We start from the raw sequence: 27,329 nt of genomic DNA on the forward strand, positions 1-27,329 counted from the left end.
TAACGTAAGTTTTAGTTTACTACTTTCTTGACAAAATAAAGATATAAATTGAACATATAAACTCGGAAATTTTAATCAGGCTAGTCCATTAAAGATTTTTCAGTTTTATCTTATAGGAATACTTAATAGTCCTTTTAAACCAATCTATTGAGGTATGACTGACACATGAAAAGCTTAACATGTTTACTAAATATAAGTCAATGGTTTGGGAATAAGTGCACACTCGTGAAGGGCTTCCCGGGAGGCGCCAGGTGGCCTGCCTGCCAATGCAGGAGACTTTTAAAGACACGGGATCCCTGGGTCGGGAAGAGCCCCTGGAAGAGGGAATGCCAGCCCGCTCCAGGATTCCTGCCGGGAGAATCCCTGAAACAGCGGAGCCTGCTGGGCCACCGCCCATAGGATCGCAAAGAGTCAGACACGACTGAAGCGACTTAGCCCAGCACAGCATACACTCACGAGACCATCACCAGCATCAGGGCCACACCCATTATCTGTCACCCCTAAAAGTCTCCTCTCATCCCCGCACTGTCATTATTATTTGCAAATGCCGCTGTGTGTGCCTGTGGTAAGAACACTTAACCTGTAAGATCTACCCTTAAAAAATGCTTAGTGTACAACCCGGTGCTGATAGCTAGCTGTAAGCACCACGCTGCACATATCACTTATACATACTCTGCATCCTGGATCATCACTTTCTCCTGGGCCCTGGCAGCCACCATTCTACTCTGCTTCTATGGTTTTGACTGTTTTATATTTTCATATATTTTCAAGTATAAGTGAAATCATACAGGCTATGTCATTCTGTGTCTGGCTTACTTCACTTGGCAATAAATATATCTGCACAAATCAAAACAGTCTCACTTATTTCCTTCATCTCTCTGCCCCATTTTCAACCTTTTCTCCATCTTTATCACACAAATACAAGTATACATGCATATATATATGTGTGTGTGTGTGTGTGTGTGTGTGTGTGTGTGTGTGTGTACATATGCAGACACCCCCAGTGGCTCAGTGGTAAAGAAACCATCTGCAATGCAGAAGCCACAGGAGACATGGGTTCAATCCCTGGGTCAGGAAGATCCCTGGAAGAGGAAATGGCAACACACTCCTATATTCTTGCCTGGAGAATTCCACAGACAGAGGAGGCTGGCAGGTGACAGGCCCTAGGGTCGCAAAGAGTCACAGAAAACTAAAGCGACTTAGCAACATGTGTGTGTGTGTGTGTGCGCGCGCACGCGTGCACAATACTCACCAAAACTGGAGCTACATACAACTCACTGTTGTATAACTTGCTTTTTTTCCACTTACAAATCCTAAAGATTCTTCTGTATCAGTATACGGAAACTAAAATTTTAATATAATTTATTAAATTAACCTGTGTATGGTAGAAAATTCAAGTCTTACTGAATTGTTGCCGAACAAGCATTCCTCGCAACCCACTTACACTCACCAGACATCAACTACTTTCTGTTTCTGCCTTGTAACTATACCTAGTAGCTAGAGTTGCCATCATAATTTTAATAACGTACCATTTGAGACAGTATCTGTTTATCCTACAAAAAAAAGATTTTTTTTCACCCATATATAGCTTTTTCACTTACATTCTCCCTTCCACATCCTGGTTTCAATTAAATTTGTTTTTATGTCAAGACTGATAATACTTACACTTACATTCTATTCTATATTTATAATGAAGCCTTCTAAGATGTGTCCTCTAGTTAATTCTAAGATTTTAAAACCCATGTTAAAAAGCATTCAAAGGCATGTATGCATGCACTACCCACAAGCACATGGAGGTAATGCCCTGGTGGCCACCCCTAACCAGTGAGGCCTGCTGCTGCGGCTGCTGCTGCTAAGTCGCTTCAGTCGTGTCCGACTCTGTGCGACCCCAGAGATGGCAGCCCACCAGGCTCCCCGTCCCTGGGATTCTCGAGGCAAGAACACTGGAGTGGGTTGCCATTTCCTTCTCCAATGCAGGAAAGTGAAAAGTGAAAGTGAAGTCGCTCAGTCGTGTCCGATTCTTGGCGACCCCATGGACTGCAGCCTACCAGGCTCCTCCATCCACAGGGTTTTCCAGGCAAGAGTGCTGGAAAGTGGTAAATGCTCTGCACCCCTCCGCATCCCTCGGGCAGGCAGCTCTGACGGGCAGGCAGTCCACAAGGCTCCTCGGAGGGCCTGCAGGGCTGAGCGCCAGCCCCCACTGTAACAGCCCATCTCTGACTGATGCACCTCTTTCATTCCCTGTCCATCACTCTTGCTTCATGGGCTCAGTTTACAAGTAAATCACCTGCAGGGTTTCCCTGGTGGCTCAGCAGTAAAGAATGTGCCTGCAGTGCAGGAGACCTGGGTTAGATCCTTGGATCAGGAAGATCCCCTGGAGAAGGAAATGGCAACCTACTCCAGTATTCTTGCCTGGGAAACCCCATGGACAGAGGAGCCTGGCAGGCGACAGTCTGTGGAGTGGGACACAACTTAGCAACTAAACCACCACCACCATAGTGAAAATCCACGCCAACACATACAACATAAACAGAGCACTGCTACAGGCAAGAACATGGATAAATTTCACCAACATAGTCTGGGAGAAAAACGCCAAACATGTACAACTGTCCTCTGTGTTTCCAGTCAGGACAGAGTTATCTTAAAGCAGGAGGGCGGAGAGAGTGGCTGGGGTACTAGTAACGTCCTACTATTTCTTTCCTAACGTGAGAGCTACATGCATCTGCCTACTTCCTGATAACTGGTCACACTTACCATCTGTTCATGTTTATGTTTTACTTCAGTTAAAAGAAAACTAATATAAATAACTACATTAGTACCAAGAAACAGAACAAGGAAGAATGAACTCTGGAAAATTAAAGACTTTCAATGTATAAAAGGCTTAGATCTCAAACGGTGTAACAAAAAGGAGAGCTGGAAAACATTAAAGACGAGAGATAAACAATCAATTCAGAAGGTTCAACTTCCAAATAATATGAGTTCCACAAAGGGTAAAGAGAAACGGATTAAAGGAAATTATCATCAAAAATTAAACTATGAGAAGTTGCTAGAATAAAAAAGAGATAAGAGCCTTTAAAATGAATGGCCCCTAAGAAATAAAACACACACACACAAAAAAACAAAATGAATGGGCCCAAAGTGACAAGAATCTTAGATTAGTAACTGTAGAGTCTCAGGGAACTGTGGTTTTAAAAATGAATGCTATGGAAGGGAGTGGAGGAAGAGAGAGGACAGACACTGGCATAAGACCTTTTCAGTATTAACCATGGAGGAGGAAGACACAGACCTCCAAGTGGAGACAGGAGCACTCTGTCTCACTCAGACTCTCATTTCTATTTGTGTTTGTTCTGCAGTCCTTGTCTTCTAATAATGGACTGAATTGTATCCCCTCAAAATTCACTACATTGAGGTTCTAACTGAAAATAACAATAATCACACTAATTGGGAGTATTCAGTTCAGTTCAATTCAGTCACTCAGTCGTGTCTGACTCTTTGCGACCCCATGAATCGCAGCACGCCAGGCCTCCCTGTCCATCACAATTGGGAGTATTAGCATTACTTAAATACTATCTCATTCAGAATCAAGATTAACGGCTGAACCATTAGAAAAGGATCCATTTCTTAAAATACGCTTTCAAACATGCAACTCAACCATTATGACTTAGGTATAATGAGAATAAGAAGACTCTGACTACATGTGGGTTTTAAAGTATCTTTGATACTAATTTCTGATTAATTTAAATGCTGTCTTCTCTGTAATCACACTCTGTGCTTTTTCAGTCTCTTCACTGAAAGGCTTTCAATGGCTAAGTCAAAGATCTCTGGTGAACGTCACATGGCACTTGAAAATACGTGGGTTATTTTCAAGCATCTTTTGATATTGATTTTTAACATAATAAGAGAACAGATGCTCTAAGATTTCAGTACCTTTAGACCATAAAACTTTTGCCCTTTGTTTTACATTCCTGGATGTGGTCCAGTGTCTCCTGGTTTATAGTCTATGGGAACTTAAACAGAATTTGCAGCCTGCTGTTGTGTGAAAATTGTATAAATCTTAATTATGGTAAATTGCTTCATAGTGCTTTTCAGGTCTACTGTATCCTTCTACTTTTCTGTCTATTCACTCTATTAATTTCTGAGAGTTTGATATTGAAACTCTAACTAAAAATCGTAATTTATGTATTAAAAAACTAATTGTAATATATAATGGAAATACATAATTTTGTTCTGTTTTCTAAATCTCCTGTAAATGCATTATGATAATTTCATCATTTAAAACATAAAAAAGAGGAATAAAAAGAACCTGACTAAAAATGATGAAATTATTGACCAGACACCAAAAGCAAACATGTTAAAGTTCAAAACACTAATGAGTTCACTCTTTACATGAGTCTTAAGTCTCTACTACCTCTAGGATAATCCATTCATTTGTATGCTGTAGCTAATGCAACAAAGAAATCAAATTTTAAAAACCCAAAATAAATATTTATTTGCAGATAGTATCACTGTGTACCTAAAATACAATAGATTCCACCAATTAGCACAAATTAAAAGATTCATTTGACAGCAGCCAGTTACAAGATAAACACCAACAGCTTTTCTCTAAACTACCAATAAATAACAAGAGACAGAAGTAGAAAAAGACCCTATAAAAGGACAAAATGATAAACTACATAGGAATAAATTTAATCTAAAAACCTATAAAGTTTTACTGAAAGACACTGACGTAGAATCTGACACTCTATTCTCCTGGGTGGGTGGCTTTAAATAAATACACCAAGGAAAATAATAATACAGCTTTCTACCTGGGTGGGTAGCTTTAAATAAATACACCAAGGAAAATAATAATAAAGCTTTCTATATGAATACAGAAATTATAAAGCGAATCAGAATCCCAAAGGGTTATGTTTATCTTTTTAACTGAACTAAATGATTCTGAAGTTTCCATAAAAACTAGAATTTCCAATAAAGTCAGGGGAAAAAGGCGGGGGCACTCTGTCTGATAAATATTCCCGTATACCACGAAACTATGGTAAGCTAAACAGTATGGAACAAAAACAGAAACAATTCCATACAGTAAATATTTGCCAGACAAAACGGAATGAAGTGACAGATTAAATACACAATGCAGGAAGGACTGTTGGGTTCTCTAATTTGATGAAGCTGTCTATGTCAAATGGCAGGTAAAAATAAATTACAATGGATTAAAGACAATTTGAAGAATAGGTATTTAAAATTAAGAATAGTGTTTTATATTACTGGAGTGGGGACATATTCTTTAGCAAGATGAAAAAACTAGAAGCCATGAAGAAAAAGACTGATACAGGTATTTTTTAATCTATTAAAAAAAATCCAACACTTGTCTAAAGCAGACAATAAAGAGACAAGATAGAACATGAGGAAATACATGTAGTGTAACAGACATGGCATTGAGTATTTCTAATACAAGAAACTTCTTAAGGGATATAAAGGAATATAAAAATGGACAAAGAATGTGAATCAAGTAATTCCCTTTGGAGAAAATACAAACGGCCAATAAATAACCACATATTAAAACAAATACTCTTACTAGAGGTTCACCCATTAGATTAGTGGGGAAAAAAGTCTAATTAACGGCTGAAGCTGGCAGAGGCAGCGAGACACAGAGACAGGCTCGTGCTTTTAGTGGGAAGGTGTAAACTGCTCAGAACTTTCTGAAGAGGAAGCCAACAAGAATTAACGTACAATTCTGAGGACACCCTTTATGGGGCAATATGACTTTTGGCTATCTACTCCACAGAATGAAAATACCAAAATATAAAGATAAGGCCAAGTATGTTTACTGTTCGAACTGGCAAAAAACAGGAAACAACCTGAAAGTAAATAAACAGGGGAATTTACCTTGTAACAGGACAAAGATATAAAGAACAAGACGGAACCACACAGTCCCACTCAGGAGACATCAGGAATATTTTTAAGAAACAAGCGAGTTACGGTGTTACATGCTTACTACGATCACATTTTTATGTTTTACAGAAGATAAAACAGTTCTAGGATAAGTTATTACTATCCTAATATACAAAAGAAACTTAGACTCTAAAAGAAAGTAGTTCTCTGAAGGTCCTACAGCTGGTATGTGGATAAGCTAGAATTTAAAACCACGATGCCTCCCCTACAGGGACATGCACTTTTCAGGAGGCCACTTACAAACATTATTTTTAATTCTCATCGTAAGAAACTCTGTAAGGTAAGCGAGCTGATCATTTTCCACCCCAGGGCTGTCTGACCTCACACCTGGGCTCTTTCCACCAGGCCACATACTTTCCCCTAAGTCACCCCATATGTAATTTTATTTGCTCTTATGCTTTATTTAGGGAATTTTAAGTGAAAGATAATGGCATTCAATCACAGACACATTCACTGAATTAGTTTTGAATATTTTTGATGTATTAGAAATTCAGTAATAGCTAATAACTACCATAAAAAGCAAGAACTTTAACACAATGAAATCAGTATCAATATTACAATAAATATATGCAGATACCACTTTAATTTGGTTTCCATAGATAAATTTGAAGCAAATAGCCAAGAAAAGAAGAAAAGTTCCTTTAAGACAAACGGAAACCAGTCTAATTTTAAGCTATGTTTCAAAGAGGAGCACTGCCAGTCCACACTCTGCTACAATCACTGGAGAGCTCACACCGCTCACACCAGTCGGGTTCTCGCCAGCCACCACTAGCCTTCATCAGTGGGATGTGAGCTCGCCCCCTGGTGGCCATCATTAGCCATGTGGCATATTTCTCTCACCACGTGTTTATGATGAAAAGCAAAGAGCAGAGTCTGAAAAACTTCCCACACAGCTATTTTTTTTTAAAAAACTTGGACATTTAACTTCATTCCAAAAAAAATGTAAATACTGAGAAGGCAAAAAGAAAAAAAAACACTGAATAAATAATCTGTTTCTATAGTAGGATTCAGTAGAGTTGTACTTTTCATGAGAGCATTTATACCCACCACTGAATAGTCGATGTGTTACATGAAGTAGAATTAGTTATGTTTTTAACATTCCTGCAAATACACACAGCATTTTTGAATTTTATTTTTAAACACATTTTGAAGTATACCTGTAATTTCACGAGAATTAAATAGTTGACAAATCTAATTCACAGAAAAAACTTAACACAGGATAAAAATTGTTTTATCAAAAACTTTTCAGAAACAAATATGTCATGACAGAAAATGGCAAGTGTACTTGACAAGTGTATCTCTATTTTTGTTAATAATAATCCACATTTAAATGCTAGGAACAAAAAATATATAGTTCAATATACCTTTACATGGAAAAATCCTAGCTTAGAATGTTCCTAAATATTATTATTCATTCCTGTAGGTCTCATCTTGGGCGACCATTAGCTAGGAGTATTAATCTAAGAAATTAAAAAAATAATCTGATTGGTAAGAATTTAAATAAAACTAAAATTGGTTTAACTATACAATTACCGATGTCAAAATATGGCTTAAAATAGTAAATTCAGATACATTTAAACTCATGCTTTCAGCAGAAGTGAACTCCTCTCTCCCGGCATCTAAGACACTCAAAACCAGTGAAGGGTAATTTCTCTCACTCCAAAATCTCTTCTCTTTCGAATCTCGGGACCTTTTGCTCTCTGCGCCTTGATTCTGTGGTCAGGGCTGCGGGGTCTGGGGCCGGACACTCCCCTGCTGTGGGCAGTCTGTGAGCTGCAGGATGGTCAGCAGCATATCTGGCCTCTACCTTCTCCGCACCAGCAGCACACACAACCCCTACGCCCCACAGCTGTGACAAACAGAATACACCCAGGAACTGCCAAAAGCCCCTCAAAAAGTGAACACACACCCAACACGCACCCCCACTGAGAACCACTGCTTTAGAAATAACCGGGAATTGCTACTCACTTCCAGCACTTCAAGACGCTGTGAAGAAAAAAAAAAAATTACCAGATTCTTCCTCGTAAATCACCATGAACTCAGACATAATCCAAAGGCTCATCCATTTATAAAAATTGCATTTAGCAATGAACTGTACAGGAAGAAATGCATCTCAAACTTGAATTTAGAGTTTTACTGAAAGCTACCTGTTCTCAGTTTACAGACAAGCCAATGATGTCATGTGGATAATTTTATTCTAAAAAATATTCCTACTGTAATTTCAATATAACATTTTCAGCTAAATGCAGGATGGACATGTTTTTATAAGCATAATTTTGAAACCTTGCAGAATGAATCTTCAGGTTTTTTAAATGCAGAGCACCTCCGCCCTGACTCATCCATACTGACTAAATACACTGGAAAAATCATTGTAACTTCTCCTGTTTGTATTTCACAACACAGTTTTTTGGTTAATATACAAAATTAAAACTTATAGTCCTACCCTGCTTGGAAGGATGCGAACTAGACAGTCAGTCTGACAGAAAAATAAAAGGAGGGCAGTTGAAGTAGAAGCAGAAATAATAAGTGGTGTCAAGTGGTACCTGACAAAGAAGCCATATATCAGAGAATGAAAAATAAAAACGAGAGGCAGTTGTTTTCTGTCCTCTCTCTGAAGCTCTTCTTCAGCTTCTTCCTGGATCCCAGGAAAAACTCTACAAACTCAGAATAAGTACCTAAGACTTAATTAAATCTGTAAAGACCACCAGTTTAGATACATCTCTGACACCAGGCAACCAAAAGAACCCTGCCTGGAACACACACAATTCCTCCTACTTGTTTTTACTTACTAGGATAAAAGCCGTCATTCACAAAACAGCAGTAATTTGAGATTTTAAAATTAAAACACCGCCAAATGTTTGTTATGCAGGTAAACTGACAGGTCCTTACCAATTACAACAAATGGCTCTTGCCATTTACTCGTTGGTATCAGGGGCCTCCCTGGTGGCTCAGATGGTAAAGAATCTGCCTGCAACGCAAGAGATCCCAGTTCAATCCCTGGGTTGGGAAGATCCGCCCTGGAGAAGGGAATGGCGACCCACTCCAGTATTCCTGACTGGAGAATTTCATGGAGAGGCCTGCTGGGTACTCCTTGGTATTAGTTCTTTTTAAAGAGTCAAGATAATGTTTACCTTTCAAATTACCCAAATCTGAATGGATATTGATTCACCAGTCATACTCATGCTCAATAAAATATAATCCAACTTTAATCATTTTTAGTAACTCCTTCAAACAAACCCATGGTCGGGCATTTTGTTTCGTATTCTCCCAATATTGTCCATATTTGTTCTGTAGTAAGAGAAACATTTTATGGAGTAAAAACAAAACCTCCTTACAGTAGTAACTCATTCTATGCTTACAGAAGGCAAAGGAGTAAAGGAAAACAACTTGGAGGTCATCAAGATAACATAAGAAATCAAAGATTTGGGTTTGGGTTATCTCTTCTTCCCATATAACATGCATAGGATTATCTCTTCTTCCCATACAACATGCATAGCAATCTGATTTTTAAAAGGATAAACTGAAGCATAAAGACCATAGAAGAAACTGCACCAAATGAGAGATTTCATAAAAGTTTTGGAAGATGCAAAGTGGATGTAGGAATGGTTATTTCGTCTGGAAAATAGACAGTAACCCAAATATAGTGATGGGAGAAATAAGGTAGGCCACAGAAAGCAAAACATGTTTAATTAATTAAACACCGCATAAAAATTCATTAAGTAGATTAATTTACATATTAAATTGTAACTAAATATTACATACTAAATTGAGAAACAGTTTCTAATTAATGACCTAAACCAGGAAACGATCTCTACAAATTTTATTAGCATAAAGTTTATTGAAAACTATACCTATACAAATATAACACAATTTGTCAACTAGTTTATTTTAGCTGAAGATAAAACATGAATGGGTATAGGTTCTAGATCCAGATCGCCTAAATTCAAATCCTAGTTCTTCTACTCACTAGATGGTCAAGTTATAACCTCACTGTCGCTCAATACCCTCATTTGGAGAACGTGGCCAACGACAGTGCTTTCAACTAATAGGTTATAGAAAGTAAACAAGATGAATGCAATGTGCATAGGGAAGTTCCTGGCACAAAATAAGGCCTCAGCTAAATATTACTAGTACCATCCTACCACAGGATCATCTTTACTTTTGTCTCACCAGAAGAACTGGTAACAAAGACTCTCTCCTTTGGCCAAATTTCAGTAGTCCCTACACCCCCACGACGGCCTCTGTTAAAAAGAAATCTGCTTTACCATTCTTTAATAAGTGTCACTGAATGATTGTTTCTGTAACAGAAGATTTTTTTTAACACTGGAAGCCAGCTAAAAAGGTTCTGCATTATTCCAGACAATAGAAATATGGTGATGAAAGGAAATTTGGAAAGAAAGAGACTTAGTAGAGATGGTTAGGATGCTGGATTTGGTGTATGGAGAGGGAGTGAAAAGTCACAGATAATGCTCACATTTTCAGATCTATGTAACCAGAGAGTGGTACCATTCACTGAGATAAGAAATGCAGAGAGCAGGAACGTTAAATTCTAAACATGTGAAGTCTCAGCTGAGTTATCCTAGTGGAAATAGCAGTGGATAGGGCTCCCTTCTGGCATATTCTACACACTCCATAGAGAAAGTAGTAGCATTTCCTAGGATTGAGGGGAGAGAGGGTACAGTCTGAGAGTAGGGAATCTTCAATGTACCCAATGCAGACAACAGGAGACAATTAGAAGGACAGGAGGCATTTTCTGTCTTTAAGGAACCAGAGAATGGTATCAACTTGCTTTGAGCAACCTGCTGCTGCTGCGTCGCTTCAGTCGTGTCCGATTCTGTGCAACCCCATAGACGGCAGCCCACCAGGCTCCCCCGTCCCTAACACAACCTAACACAGTTAAACTGATTGAGAATTAGGGATTTATCAAAATATTTAATACTATCAGATATGACAGTATTCTCTCTCAAATAAGACAGAGGCTGGCTACAGGCCATGCAAATGGGGGGTGGGGGGTGTCAGGGGGAGCCTGGAGGTAATGGACCTTTAGAAACTCAGGGGGTGGGCAGTAAGTGACTCAAGAGCCTCCAAGTTCAAAAAATAAGAATTACAGGATTAATGGAGTAAGAGAAGAAAGCTTAAAAAAAAAAAAAAGAGCTTGGGCTTAGACGTCAGTATCTAAATTTAAGAACTCACTTAAACGAACTCCAGAAGTTAAGGCCATAGGTGATGAGCATTACAGAATGGAAGTATGGGTCTTGCTGACAGATGAGCAGGTGAGAAAAATGGACAAACGAACATTGCTCGCCCCGCCTGCACACTCAAGTAACCTGCGACCACACCAGGCCTCTGCCTGAGGAGCCCACAGAAGACTGAGTCGGGGTCGATGCTTACAGCAGCTGAGAGAAGACCACCAGAGACCAGGGAGGAAGGCGCGGGGTGCTGGGGCCACACCATAAGCCTCCGAAGAGCAGACCCGCCAAGGCAGTGAGAATAGCCTCTTCATAGTCCTCTGACCTGGTGGCTCAGTTGGTAAAGGATCCACCTGCAATGCAGGAGACCCGGGTTCGATCCCCAGGTCAGGAAGATCCCTTGGAGAAGGAAATGGCACCCCACTCCAGTATTCTTGCCTGGAAAATCCCATGGACCGAAGGGCCTGGCGGGCTACAGTCCATGGGGATAGCAAGAGTAGGATACCACTGAGCAACTATATCACCACCACAGGACTCAGCAGGAAGAGGGGAAAAGCTGGCTACATTATCAACAAGGAAATCCATCAGCTTTCAATGAGAAAGATGGAGGCTATATCCACTACAAACATTCCCATTCGTATTAAGAAAACGACACTGTTGAGCACAAAATAAAAGGCGTCCTGTGTTTGCTCTGTGCGCATTTTCCACAGCACTAAGACGGATATTAAGGGCACACACTGTACCAGCGAGAGAGCCAGATATCCTGGTCTACACTCCAATTCCTCCGCTCAGCAGCAGCACGAACGCGCACAGAGGCCTCAGCTGCCTCATCTGTACAACAGGAATGCAGCCACCCTGCCACGTGCGGTGACAGGGTTATGTTCTAACACTGCTCACAACACATGCACACATATTCAGCTCAACTATCAGCAACAAATAATAAGTTTAAACACCATAAAAAGTAAGCTATTCAGAATAACCGCAATATGAACATCACCCTAATTTATAATAAAAACTGAAAATTAAACAAAATCGACTTGTAAAGTGACTAACACTTTTAGATATCTCTATACAAATGCTATTTTTAAACTTTCATACTTTACAAATACACATCCTGTGAAGTGAATGAACTTTCATGAAGTCAATCTTTGCAGAGAGCCTGTCTTAAGCTTCTCAGGCACCAGCAAAAGCATCATCTACAGAATGAGGGACGAGAGACTGTTCACAGTGGGGCAAGTCTGGGGCAGGGGCTGCAAACACAGCAGATAACAGCACAGAAAGAAAAGGTAAGAACAACCATCATCTTCATGATTTTCTTTTCAAAAGCCCTGGCAAGTACGTGAATGAATACCTTTCAAAAAAAGTTTTTGAAGAAAAAAAGCAGATAACAGCTTAGGTGTTTAAATGAAATATATATGGGCCACAGATTCTAACTAAATATGAAAGAAAGTGCAACAGTAGAAAGAGGGGGAAAAGGGTGGTGGGGATGATAAGCAACTAAAAAGCCTCAAAGTTCAAAGAATAAGAATGATGTGAGTGTACTGGTTACCAAATCACATGAATGACCCTATAAATTAGAAACGGACATAAATTCCTATTATAGCTTCACTGACAACTTCTCTAACAGTCATCAAAAACTCAAACATTGATCAGCCTTGAAAACCTCTAAGGGGACTCATTTCTAGAATGGCCTACATAATTTTAGAGGACTTCTGATAAGATGACAGACATGCCTAAACACACTTAAACTTTTCAAAAGCCTAATACTTCAATTATGTGAAAATGGCTTTCACTACAACCACCTTCACATTAAAAACAATTAATGTGATCAACAAGTTAAAGTCATTGCTATGGTGCCAAAAATGATGACCCAACCGGCAGTCTCTGAAAAAGATGAGTACTTACGCAATCTCCCAAAAATAATTTAACTTTTTTCAGAGATAATCATTCGACTGATTTGTGTGGGAAAGAGTTATAAGAGAGTAACTTCAGATATTTAAAAATATTTTTATTACAAAAATAATGTACACTCTCTGTAAAAATTTTGAAAACTAAAATATAAGAATCTGTCTACCTTCAAATTCTACCTCCAAGACATACTCAATATTTACTCTACTTCAATATTGAATATTAACAATATTAGAATTAATAATACTGAATACTGAATTTTTATTCCATTAAATAAACACAAAAAATTAAATCATATGGGAACATATTCTACGCTTTTCACTGTCAGATACTTAATCTGCAAATATACTCAGTTTTACATTATAGTCGTCTCTAAGGATTATCCAATACAATAAACAAATCCAGTTTCCTTCCAAGCCGCTTTTAATTCAATGTCATTAAGCATCCATGCTTCTCATGTCGCCTCTTAGAAAACCTCAGAGCAGTTAATCCCGGGTACTAACCGAGTCCTGAGTCAGCAGCATAGGCACGACCTCTATAGCATCTTCCATATAAGTCCTTTCCGAGTGATCTTTTCATTAAATACATTGCGTATTTCAGGTACTTCTGAATCAAACCAACTACACAAAGTCTTTCTAATTACAACAGCATAAATTTATTTTTGCTAAGGAGCCTAAAGGATTAGTTGATGACAGTCTGAGAATGAACAGAGGAAAATCTGCTGGCAGTTCTTCCTTTTCATTACACTTCATTTACTATATACAGAACCAGTAGGCTATTACAAATGAAATATGAGGCTAAATTCGCCAATATAAAAACTGCTGATGTAGCAGTAATTTAAATAAGTCAAATAACAGTGTTTAATCTAAATACTTACTTGCATACGTTAAAATTTTAAATGAAAAAAGAGTAAATGCTATTCCTAAAGGAATGCAACCCAGTGCTAATTTATAGAAATGGATTTCTAAAAATTTATTTACTAATTTTTGGTGCACTAGGTCCTCACTGCTCTGCACCGGCCCCCTCTAGCTGCAGTGACTGTGCTGCGCGGGCGTCTCACTGTGGTGGCTTCTCTCGTTGCGGAGCTGGGCTCCAGGCCCCTGGGTCCAGCAGGCACTGCGCGTGGGCTCAGCACTCAGTGCTCCACGGCTGTGGGATCCTCCAAACAGAGACTGAGCCTACGGCCACTGCTCCAGCAGGTAGCAGAGAAGTCCCAGAAGTGGATTTTCTTTTTTCTTTTTCAGATTTTTCTTTTAAAAACTTTTAATAGCAACCGCTGGGAAGAAATACATTTTCATCGCCAGTATACACATGTATCTGTTTACATGTCTACATACTGTATACATAAAACAAAAGTTCCACAAAACAGTATTTGCCCTTACTGCTGCATTATTATCTTCTATTCCTCTTTTCTTTTTTAATGCTGTGTTAATCCACTAGTTGTTTTTGCAAACTACTAAGAAGTCACAACCTACAGTTTGGAAAACAGTGAGACCATTCAGGGGCAACAAATACGCAGACCACCTGCCCTAAATTTCAGATGCTCCCCCACTTAGAATGGTGCAATTTAACAGTTCAGTGTAACAGTTCCATTTTACCGTGGTACTAAACAAGACACATCTGGTGGAAACCACACTTGCACTTTTGAGTTTCAATCTTTTCCCCAAGCAAGAGATAAGCCTCCCTGCTGAGGCTGCGTGGCCATAACTCCCTGTCAGCTGCACAATCCTGCTCAACACACTTAAAACCATTCTGCACCCAGACAACCATTACACTTTCCACCTTCAGCACGGGACTCAAAAAGTTACATGAGATAGTTTTCAAATGAGGTTTGAGACAGATGACTGTGCCCAACTGCAGAGTAACTGTGAAGCGCCCTGGGCACACCTCAGGTGGGCAGGGCCAACCTCTGCGTTAAATGTGTTTTCCAACCGAGGAAATTTTGAACTTATGATGGGTTCACTGAAACACTGACCCATCGTAAGTCAAGAAAGATCTATCCGTTCTTTCAAAGCTGGACAAGCACAGACTCATCAGAGTTTTAACTAGCTACTTTGAAAAGCGGATGACAAGAAACAGAGGAGTTAGAGCAAGCTAAAGCTGTGCTTCACGACCACGAAGTGAGTAAAATATTCTCACTAAAGACTCCAGACCTGCACTCTGTAAATCACAGGTCGTTTATTTACTTCAGACAACAAATTAAGGTAAGAGCTGTGATACTACAGTGGTTCAAGGCCCTTAAGCAGTAACTGGCCCCACCCACAGGCCACACAAAGCTAGTCCACTGGTGCTCATCTATTACAGTGTAACAGATAATTCTCTGGAGGCCGCGTGGAAAATGTTATCATTTTGGCTTTCTACAAAAATCTTCTCAATGATTATGATCTCTATCAGATACCTCTCTCGGCCCAGTCTAGGTATAGGGTGATGACGCTACCCGCAGTGATCTGCTGAAATTCACTACCACGTGACTGTCGCCTCAAACTGCCCCTATTTGAGAGTCACAGCCATAACTGCAGCAGCAAGGGCCCTGCACAGATAAAACAATTCCTCATGGCTAATCCACTCAATATTTCAGCACTTAGCCTTTTAAACCCATTTATTACTAAATCAATTTGATCAGCAATAACAGCAAAGTAAATTACCATATAAAAACTGAGTAGATGCAATTATGTAAAACACACAACTGGTAATTTTTAACTGTGATGTGAAATAATGCAACTTAATCTAAAAATCCTTCCCCCACCTTACTGCCCATCTTCCTCATCACACCTTTGATTTCTAGTCAATAGTTACTTTTATGTATTTATATCTTACCTTTACGAAAACTGTCTCTAAACAAGATCCGAAGTAGCTTGGAAAATATAGGTAAGGAAACACCAATCTCAGCAAAGAACAATTAACTTAAAAGTCCACAGTGACATCCTTAAAACAAACTGTGTTATACTTTAAAACTCCTATGAGAATTCACACATTTGTAAAACAGAATGGGAACTTGGCTGTTTAAACTCAAAATTCAATGTTACATAGCTAATCTGAAAATTCCTAAATATCTCTAAGTTGTTTAATTATCCAATGATTTAAATTCACAAACACATATAAAAAATCAATGTGTGCATACACTTGTATGTATATATGTTCAAGCTGTACTGTGCTTAAGTCCCTCAGTCGTGTCCGACTTTTTCGACCCCGTAGAGAGTCAGACCGGAGAAGGCGATGGCAACCCACTCCAGTACTCCTGCCTGGAAAATCCCACAGATAGAGGAGCTTGGTAGGTTGCAGTCCATGGGGTCACTAAGAGTCGGACACGACTGACCGACTTCACTTTCACTTTTCACTTTCATGCACTGGAGAAGGAAATGGCAACCTACTCCAGTGTTCTTGCCTGGAGAATCCCAGGGACTGCAGAGCCTGGTGGGCTGCCGTCTCTGGGGTCACACAGAGTTGGACACGACTAAAGTGACTTAGTGGCAGCAGACTGTAGCCACCAGGCTCCTCTGTCCACGGGGATTCTCCAGGCAAGAATACTGGGGGGTTGCCATGCCCTCCTCCAGGGGATCTTCCCAGCCCACGGATTGAACCCAGGTCTCCCACATCGCAGGCGGATTCTTTACCATCTGAGGCACCAGGGAAGACCATATATGTGCGTATGTATATGCAAAACAAAATTCAGAACATTCACATTAGTTAAAATACATTCCTGTTATTTCAGTTTAAAGAAAAAAATGACAATTCAATTTAAGAAGAAACTGTGAACTCTTAATAAAGTATAATTTCTTATTATTATGCTTCAGAAGACAAAATAGGAGCCATTTTATAGTTAACTGTGCCAAGCAGATGCAATTTTCTTTTGCACTGTAATCCCCTGCAGACTAAATTCTGAAATCCTAAGTAGCAAGAAAATACAGTAAAATCCCCTCAAGGCAGAATTAAGCTATCTAGCAACCCCTGCAATCTATAAAAAGCCAAGAATCAGAAGACCATCCATCTCAGGTGGTAAACTCTGTGCCAGAATGACATAACAGAAAGACCTTCCCCATCCCACTTAAAAATTACGAGATTTCACTTGTTAACTATAACAAATCTGTAGTAGATAAGAAATTCAAGGACAAAAGAAAATAATTTTAAAAGATAAGATTAAAAATACCCACAAGCCTAAATCTAGTTAATGATCAGTCACTCAGTCAGTCCAGTCACTCAGTCGTGTCCGACTCCTTACAACCCCATGAATCACAGCATGCCAGGCCTCCCTGTCCATCACCAACTCCTCTTCACTTTCTGCCATAAGGGTGGAGTCATCTGCATATCTGAGGTTATTGATATAGTCTATTTTTTGTTTTTTGGCTGCACTGGGTTTTCCTTGCTGATCGAAGGCTTTCTCTAGTCATGTTGATCAGGGGCTACTCTCTAGCTGTACTGCACAGGATTCTCACTGCAGGGGCCTCTCTTGTACAGCATGAGCTGTACAAGAGAGGTACCTGTGCCTCAGAAGTTGTGGAGCAACTTAGCTGCCCCACAGCACGTGGAATCTTCCCAGACCAGGGATTGAACTTGTGTCCCCTGCACTGGCAGGTGGATTCTTAAGCACTGAACCACCAGGGAAGTCCCAGTAATCTATTTTTAAAAGGACAGCCATATCAGTTCAGTTCAGTTCAGTCACTCAGTCATATCCGACTCTCTGGGACCCCACGAATCGCAGCACGCCAGGCCTCCCTGTCCATTACCAACTCCCGGAGTTCACTCAAACTCACGTCCATCGAGTCGGTTATGCCATCCAGCCATCTCATCCTCTGTCATCCCCTTTCCCCCAGCCCCCAACCCCTCCCAGCATCAGAGTCTTTTCCAATGAGTCAACTCTTCACACGAGGTGGCCAAAGTACTGGAGCTTCATCTTTAGCGTCATTCCTTCCAAAGAACACCCAGGGCTGATCTCCTTTAGAATGGACTGGTTGGATCTCCTTGCAGTCCAAGGGGCTCTCAAGAGTCTTCTCCAACATAACAGTTCAAAAGCATCAATTCTTCAGTGCTCAGCTTTCTTCACAGTCCAACTCTCACATCCACACATGACCACTGGAAAAACCACAGCCTTGACTAGATGGACCTTTGTTGGCAAAGTAATGTCTCTGCTTTTCAATATACTATCTAGGTTGGTCATAACTTTCCTTCCAAGGAGTAAGCGTTTTTTAATTTCATGGCTGCAGTCACCATCTGCAGTGATTTTGGAGCCCAGAAAAATAAAGTCTGGCACTGTTTCCACTGTTTCCCCATCTATTTCCCATGAAGTGATGGGACCGGATGCCATGATCTTCGTTTTCTGAATGTTGAGCTTTAAGCCAACTTTTTCACTCTCCTCTTTCACTTTCATCAAGAGGCTTTTTAGTCCCTCTTCACTTTCTGCCATGTCCAGTTCTAGGATAGCCATATATCACCTTTTAAATGTTTTGTCAAATGGTTAAAATTATTTAAAGAAAAACAACTATATTAGGCTTTAAACTTCTCAACATTTTGCCCAGATATAATTATATTCTTTAAATTTGTGACTTAAGGCAACTTGTGAGTTAAGAGGGGGAAAAAATAATGTGTGTGTATATATATATATATATATAGGCTTCTGTCCCAGGTTCCTGAAAAAGAACTCCTAAAACACTTGTAATTTCCTAACTGATGAGAGCACTAGGAACATCTTTTGTTCTAACATTTGGTCTTTGACCCCGGTTTCTGACACAGGTCTCCTAAGTCCCTTGGAATTTCCTGGGTGAGAACCGGGCTGCACAGCAGGAGGTGGAGTGGGGAAGGTTCTTCATCCTTCTCTCTCACCAGTATTTACAGCCACTCCCCATCACTTGCCTGAGCTCTGCCTCCTATCGGATCAGTGGCAGCATAATAAATCTAATGTCCTTGAATCATCCCACAGCCATCCCACCCACCCCACCCCCACCTTCCCTGTCCATGGAAAGACTGTCTTCCGTGAAACCAGTCCCTGGTGCCACAAATGTCGGGGACCACTGGTTTATCACATCCTTTCATAAGCAACTGGTAAATAGTAAGTAAAGAGATTTCCTGACTTCTGTGAGCCACTCCCGAAAATTAATCAGCTCCAAAGAGGGAACTTCTGATTTACAGGCGACAGAAGCCCAAGGGGCCCTGGGGTGGGGGAGGAGCCTTGTATTCCATTATGGGATCTGACAGCATCTCCAGGGGCACAGAACCGAGCGGGATGACAGGACACTGAGCTGCCGTCACAGAGCTGCATGTGACAACATGCACGTGTGGGAACAACCCGCACACATCTGAGGTCAGCCCTGCTGCGAGGGTGAACATATGTTCAAAGTGAACGTCGGAGGAAAACCAAGTTTTTCCTAACACATAATCCCTCCCCACAGAGCTAAACAGAATCTCTCAACGTCAGGGTTTAAGGACAGCTAAGACATTCTATGTCTTCAATCAATCTGCACACTAACTCTTTTACAATTTTGTTACATGAGATATTTTTAAAAACACAGGATAATTATTCACAACAAGTTTCCAAGGTCACATTCAGCATTTTATATAGTATATTCTTATCTCTAATCATGAAAAACCCCTCTAAGTATTGTAATATCAATTTTACAGATGAGAAAAATGAGATTCAAAGATGGCAGCTGCCCCGAGGCCACCTGGTGGCAGGTCGGGGACAGGTAACCCACCTGTGTTTGAACCACAAGCAGTACCTGTTACTAAAGTTAAGCCATTTCCAAATTTTACCTTGTTCTGAAAAAGAGGTTTAGAGCTTGTGGTTATTTAGTGACTTTCTTATTACTGAATATAAACGGCTCAATAAAATAAAATGAAAGACCAAATGAAGGCCAACGTTAGTCTGAATGAATCCCTTATTCGAAGTTGGCCAAATATAAATAGGCTCATAACAGAACCTTATCCTGAGGATACTGCTAATGGCACGTGCAGAAATGGAAAAGGAAGTTCCTCCTGAACATATTATGAGGTCATCTGGGAACAATTAAAGGAAAACAAAAATAAATACAGAATATAAAGGACTCTGAGTCAACGCACTGGTTAGTTATAGCACCTGTATAAACAGTAAACCACGGGCTGCAAAGTTAGGAGACAGAGCCCGGAAAAGAGGAAGGTCCACTGAGGGTCCATGAACCTCAAAATTACCAAAATAAAAGCACATGAAGAAAAAATTCTATTAATGTAAGTAGTAATTTAAAGAATTCACACAAATAGCCAATTTTATACCAATACATATAGTAGTTGGGATCTTTCCTGTAGCTCAGATGGTAAAGAATCTGCCTACAATGCAGGAGACCCGGGTTCGATCCCTGGGTCAGAAAAAGCCTCTGGAGAATGGCAACCCACTCCAGTATTCTTGCTGGGAGAATCCCATGCACAGAGGAGCCCGGCAGGCCACAGTCGGACACGACTGAGCGACTGACACTGCCCCTGCTATACAGTAGCTGGGGCTTCCCGGGTGGCGCTGCGGTCAAGAATCCGCCTGCTAAAGCAGGAGACATAAGAGACTATGGGTTCAATCCCTGGGTCAGGAAGATCCCCTGGAGAAGGGCACAGCAGCCCACTCCAGTATTCTTGCCTGGGAAACCCCATGGACAGAGGAGCCTGGCGGGCTACAGTCCACAGGGTCGCAGAGTTGGACACGACTGGGCACATATGAGTATATGAAGTAGCTAATACCGTATCTGGGGTGAGATCCCTTTTCTTGCTATTGGCTATAATCTTACACTTTGAAAGTCACTGTTTTCACAAAGCAAATATTGAAAGAAATAATATACAAGTAAGAGACTCACTGTTTTCCAATAATCAATATAAATGTATTTCAAACTTCTAAAAATATCCTAAGAGTCATAAAACTTTCATTTTAATGATGCTTAATGCATACTTGCCAAAAATCCTAGCTCAGGTTTTAAAAAAATGGTAGGCACTCTTACTCTGAGATCAATCCAAACTATTTATTCAATATTCCCACTCAACAGAACCAAGGAAAGGAACATTCTATTCTCTTCTACTGGTAGCTGCATAAAGCAAAGTAGGAGCCTTTTTCTTAATGGTAACACCATAAGTAAAGTAAACAGAATTTATTAATTTACTGATTAAACAATTAACTAGAAATATATTCAGCTTCAAATCTCTGAGTTCATGGTATTATCTTAACATTCATTCAATGAACAAATATTCATTGATAGCCTTCTACAGAAACCCTCTCTGCCTGTGAGTTCACATGTATAACAGGAATCAGTTCAGTTCAGTCACTCAGTCGTATCTGACTCTTTGTGACCCCACGAACTGCAGCATGCCAGGATTCCCTGTCCATCACCAACTCCTGGAGCTTGCTCAAACTCATGTCCATCGAGACAGAGCTGCTACCATCTCATCCCTCTGTCGTCCTTTTCTCCTCCTGCCTTCAATCTTTCCCAGCATCAGGGTCTTTTCCAATGAGTCAGTTCTTCACATCAGGTGGCCAAAGTATTTGAGCTTCAGCGTCAGCAGCAGTCCTTCCAATGAATATTCAGGACTGTTCCTTTAGGATGGACTGGTTGGATCTGCTTGCAATCCAAGGGACTCTCAAGAGTCTTCTCCAACACCACAGTTCAAAAGCATCAATTCTTCAGCACTCAGCTTTCTTTATAGTCCAACTCTCACAACCATACATGAGTACTGCAGAAACCACAGCTTTGACTAGGCAGACCTTTGTCAGCAAAATAATGTTTCTGCTTTTTAATATGCTCTCTAGGTCAGTCATAGCTTTTCTTCCAAGGAGCAAGCATCTTTTAATTTCATGGCTACAGTCACCATCTGCAGTGATTTTGAAGCCCAGGAAAATAGTCTGTCACTGTTTCCACTGTTTCCCCATCTATTTGCCATGAAGTGATGGGACTGGATGCCATGATCTTCATTTTTTGAATGTTGAGTTTTAAGTCAGCTTCTTCACTCTCCTCTTTCACTTTCATCAACAGGCTCTTTAGTTCCTCTTTACTTTCTGCCATAAGGGTGGTGTTATCTGCATATCTGAGGTTATTGATATTTCTCCTGGCAATCTTGATTACAGCTCTTGCTTCATCCAGCCTGGCATTTCTCATGATGTACTCTGCATATGAGTTAAATAAGCAAGGTGACAATATATAGCCTTGACATACTACTCTCCTGATTTGGAATCAGTCTGTTGTTCCATGTTCGGTTCTAACTGTTGCTTCTTGACCTGCATACAGATTTCTCAGGAGACAGGTCAGATGGTCTGGTATTCCCATCTCTTTCAGAATTTCCCACAGTTTGTTGTGATCCACACAGTCAAAGGCTTTGGTATAGTCAATAAAGCAGAAGTAGATGTTTTTCTGGAACTCTCTTGCTTTTTCTATGATCCAGTGGATGTTGGCAATTTGATCTCTGGTTCCTCTGCCTCTTCTAAATCCAGCTTGAACATATGGAAGTTCTAGGTTCACATACTGTTGAAGCCTCACTTGGAGAATTTTGAGCATTACTTTCTAGCATGTGAGATGAATGCAATTGTGTGGTAGTTTGAACATTCTTCGGCATTGCCTTTCTTTGGGATTGGAATGAAAACTGACCTTTTCCAGTCTGTGGCCACTGCTGAGTTTTCCAAATATGCTGGCATATTGAGTGAAGCACTTTCATAGCATCACCTTTCAGGATTTGAAATAGCTCAACTGGAATTCCATCACCTCCACTAGCTTTGTTCGTAGCAATGCTTTCTTAGGTCTACTTGACTTAACGGGAATAGTAAGTGATTTAAAGATGCCCCCAAAAACGCATGGCTCAAAGGAGGCTTTCTCTAAAAAGTCCGTGACCAGTTCTTCACCAACTTAGCCACAGCAAAAACAAAACCAGAAGTCCTAGATGAGTGATTTACATCAATGTGACAAAAATGACATCCTTCCCCCACCAGTGCTGCAGCTGGAGGGAGAGAGAGCAGAATCTTCAGTGGAGTTTCCATGCTTCATCTGAGGTGCTATAGTCTCAGAACATCACTGAGGTGTACACTCAAATGGAAATATAAAAATACCTTCAGGAGCGGCACTCTCCTTTCCAAATTACTGGCTTCTGAAAGCTAGCTAAGTGGAAATCATTCCTTGGGTCTTATGTTTAACTAAGAATTTAAATGCAGGGCAAGAAATTTCACACAGAACACACACGACAGGAGGAGGAATCGACAGGAGGAGGAATTGCAGTTACAGAGGCGTTCTCCCAGGGCACGGCCACGGGGCGCAGCCCAGGAGACGCCAGTCACCCAGCACTCACAGCAAACTCAGAGCAGCAGTGTGAGCGGCCCCCTGCGACTGGGCCACAGGAAGCTCAACAGACGTCAGCTGGGTATTGTTTTCTCCTTCATTCTCACCCACTTTTCTTCCCATTTTTCCTCTTTCCTCTGGAGTCACAGGGGACTAAGTCACCTGGCTTCCATGGTAGAGCCTCTAGCTGGCTTAGACCCTCCTAAGCTCCGACTCAAGAAGGAGAGAACTAAATAACTTTTTTTAACATATATGATCTTCAATCAAAGGGAAGTATAAAAACCACAAAGGAAAAGTCTAAGTTCACACCCACAAAACCATACAGCTACTTGCTTACATGTAAGGCACATTCATTTGTAACAGCAACACTCTCAGTCTCTCCCCACTTCCTACCTTCCACTGACTCCTCACTAATTTAAATCCCTGGATAGAAAGAAGCTGAAAGGGAGAGAGGATCAGGACATCAGTAACAAACAAACTCAAAAATTCCAAGGGATTCGAGCATTCAATATCATAATTGGGCATGTAATGTGTGATTTTACTGATAGACATTTATTGTTAAGTGGTACCTTTATAACATGAAAAATTAAGTAGTTCATAATGTATTAGACTATATCGACAGATATACAACTCTTTCTCATGAAATAACTAGATAGGGATGTCAACCCATGACATAAAACACTATAAGAAATCATCCTATTTTCCTGAATATGTTTGCATGGTTCAAAAATCAAAACTACACTGAAAGGTACACAGTGAAGCTTTGTTCCCTCTCTGGTCTCAAGTCCTGTTCCTTCATAGCCTGAATGGCCGTCATTTTTACTAGTTTTTTGATAACCTTTCCAGTGTATTTATACAAATACTAGTAAGTACAGATGAAGTGGAAGTCGCTTAGCTGTGTCACTCTTTGCAACTCCACGGACTATACAGTCCATGGAATTCTCCAGGCCAAAATACTGGAGTGAGTAGCCTTTCCCTTCCCCAGGGGATCTTCCCAACCCAGGGATCGAACCCAGGTCTCCGGCATTGCAGGTGGATTCTTTACCAGCTGAGCCACCAGGGAAGCCCGTAAGTACAATATACATTCTTTATTATGCTCCTTAGAGAAAAGGCATGAAATAGTATCTTCTGACCCACACCTTGATTTTTTAAAATCAATTTATTTGCGAGATCCCTCCACATCAGTACAAAAAGCTCCTCCTCATTCATTTTTCACAGCTGTGGTAACCTACTGTGTGGCTGGAGCATGATTTATTCAACCAGGGCCCTTTCTTGTTGCTGCCAAAGCAACAAGTGTATCACCTCCCTAGGTGATACACTTTCCAAATCTCTCCTGTTACTGTAACAAAGTGAATTACAAACACCACAGGATTTGCTTCCTTAGCCCTACAATAACACTATATAATAATAATATTAGTGACCTGCTCTCTGAGGGCCGCCCCCCGCACTGTGCAGCGTGGTTTCCCCCCTAGAGACGGGACCTGCGCCCGGGCAGTGGGAGCACTGCGCCCTAACACTGGGCCCCAGGGAAGCCCCGGTGACCTCCTGTGCACATTCTGTAAGAACCGTCAGGAATTCCTACCTCACGTGGCTGCATTCTCTCCCCATTAAAGCTGAATGTCTTTATTACAGGATTTCTCAGAGTCTCTAATTAATCACTGTGAATCTCCCAGAAGTACAGCCTGTGACATTTCCCAAACTTGATTTGGCTACAAAATGGTTCTTTTGCAGAACCTTCTACAGGTACACAGGATTCTAGAAAATAAACTTTAGCAAATACTGGGGTGAATTTAATAATCAGTCAGCTAGTTAAGCAAAACATAAACCTATGAACTTTCAAGAAAGGCACAAAACCAAGCTGAGCTAATTTTTAGACTAGGCCTTGGCTGTTTTTCGAATTATAAAGTCCGTTGAAATCTAAATATAAGCTATTTGACCCTCTTCTAGAAAGTAACACACACAAGCTTAAATTTTTTCAGTTCCTGTGGATTCAAGGACCCCAGAGGCACTTCCACAGTCCCCATGGGCATATCTATTTTAGAAGCAATTTTAAATAGACTGCTGTATTTCTATGGCACCATTAATACCCAACGCTAGGACAGAACTCAGGGTACTTTTCACACAACGCTAATAAAAAAATAGCAGAAAATTCACTCTGACGTGCTCCTTGGTGCAAGTGAATAAAGCATACTCAAAGAGATCATATTTAACAATCAATGACATCACGAAAACTAAATTCTATTAAATAACTGTGGGACATACTGATATTACAAGCAGTTGTGGTCTGATTTTTACAAGTGTCTCTTATTGTAAAAAAGTAGTTAACAGAATTAAGAAATTTGGCCTTTAATTCATCTTATACAGTATGTAATCTTTTCTGTGATTTTAAAAACACGAAACATTTTAGACAGTTGTATCTACTAGAAATAAAATTCTGCTGCACATCTGAACATGACTTTGTAAATGCCCAGGAGAAACAAAGAGAATTCTGTGCTTTTTAAATGCAGAGCAAAGAATTCCCAAGCATGATTACAGTCTGGCAGCAGAAATGATTAGGAGAGAAGAGGTATTACTATTACATTGAAAGGTGATACAGGCAAGGCCACCACAGTTGGTCTGAGGGTGATTCAGAAGGGTACCGACAGGAGAGAACCAGCAGAGGCTGAAGCCCAGCCCAAGCTCCTCTCATCAAGCCTGATGCTAAGGTTGCAATTTAGACAAACGCAGCCCTGTAATACCCTCTGCCCTCCCTTCCCTGACACTTCCTCCCCTCAGAACCCCACCCACTCAAGGCAAGTATTAAAAAGTGCTAAAATTTTGAAAAAGACATGTTTTCTAGATCAATAACCCAGTGGCCAAAGCATAGTAAAATGGGAACTTCTAATTTAAATTCTTATCAAAAATTTGTTTCTAAATGATTTATTTGAACAGAAACAGCCCCACTACTACTACGGAACTCAAAGGGAAGAGAGTCCACTATGCATACATTTGTTTTATTCCTTTTTTTTTTTTTTTGGTTATTGTTGAATATATTAATTCCTAAAGTGAGAGGAATTCTGTGTAAGTACTGTCAGTATTTTAACAGAATAAAGAGTAGTATTAGGCTGAAAATATTCTGTATATAAAAGAACATGTACCAAACACAAAAGCATCAAGTGTTAACTACATATTACGGGAAATTGAGAAAAAATGATTTTGAGTGTCATCTTTTCCCTTCTCATGCTCTGCATGAGTATAGGCATCTTGCACATTATGAATCCATTTTCAAAGATACATCCACTTCCCAAGTTCCTAATGAGAGATGATATACAAGTCAACAGCTCTCCAAATCCAGCGATCTGACAAAAAGGAGCAATGCGGTCCTAGAATCCAGGAAGGAGAACACTACACTGCCTGACGCGTGAGAAGGATGAGACCCAAATGACACTAGTCGGCACAACACTCTACAAAGAAAAAGAAAGGATATTTAAAATATTAGTGCATCTTCTTCTACTTTGTTATGAAAGAATTGTGTTTCACCATTCACTGTAGTATTTATTGCTCTAAATAAACGTATTAAAATTCACACTATGGCTAAAGAAAACTTGAAACACTTAAAAATATGCTTGAAATAGCCAAACTAGAACTTTTCTGTACCATATCAGCTCCAGATAAAAATGCAAATCTATATCATAATCTCATTATGTTCCTAAATAAAGCAAGCACTGAAAACATGTTTGGCCACTCTGGTTTTAAATAGTCAATGAAAAGCATTCAGCCATGGAAGCAAAGAGTCAGGAGCTTCGGAATCCGTCTCCAGTCTAGTCTGCTGGCCCTCTGCCTTCAGCAGACCGCCAGCAGCAGCACCGCCAAATACTGTCAGGACACCACGCCACCACAGATCCCTTGATGGTGTATCATCATTATACAGATGACCCTTGAACAATCCATGTGGATTTCTGTCCAAGAAATACATATCACAGTTCTGCACAATCCACAGGCAGTTGAATCTGTGGACGTGGAACTGCAGATACGGAGGATTTTT

At 40.3% G+C, this 27,329-nt stretch overlaps 1 protein-coding gene across 4 annotated transcripts in view; it reads right to left on the reverse strand.

Moving 5' to 3' along the window:
- Nucleotides 1–27,329, reverse strand: part of SLC4A7 (solute carrier family 4 member 7) — a 124,643-nt gene that overhangs the window by 93,563 nt on the left and 3,751 nt on the right. The gene's annotated exons all lie outside the window — the stretch shown is intronic.

Source organism: Bos javanicus, chromosome 22 (genome assembly GCF_032452875.1).
Source record: "Bos javanicus breed banteng chromosome 22, ARS-OSU_banteng_1.0, whole genome shotgun sequence".
Classification (NCBI taxonomy): Eukaryota; Metazoa; Chordata; class Mammalia; order Artiodactyla; family Bovidae; genus Bos; species Bos javanicus.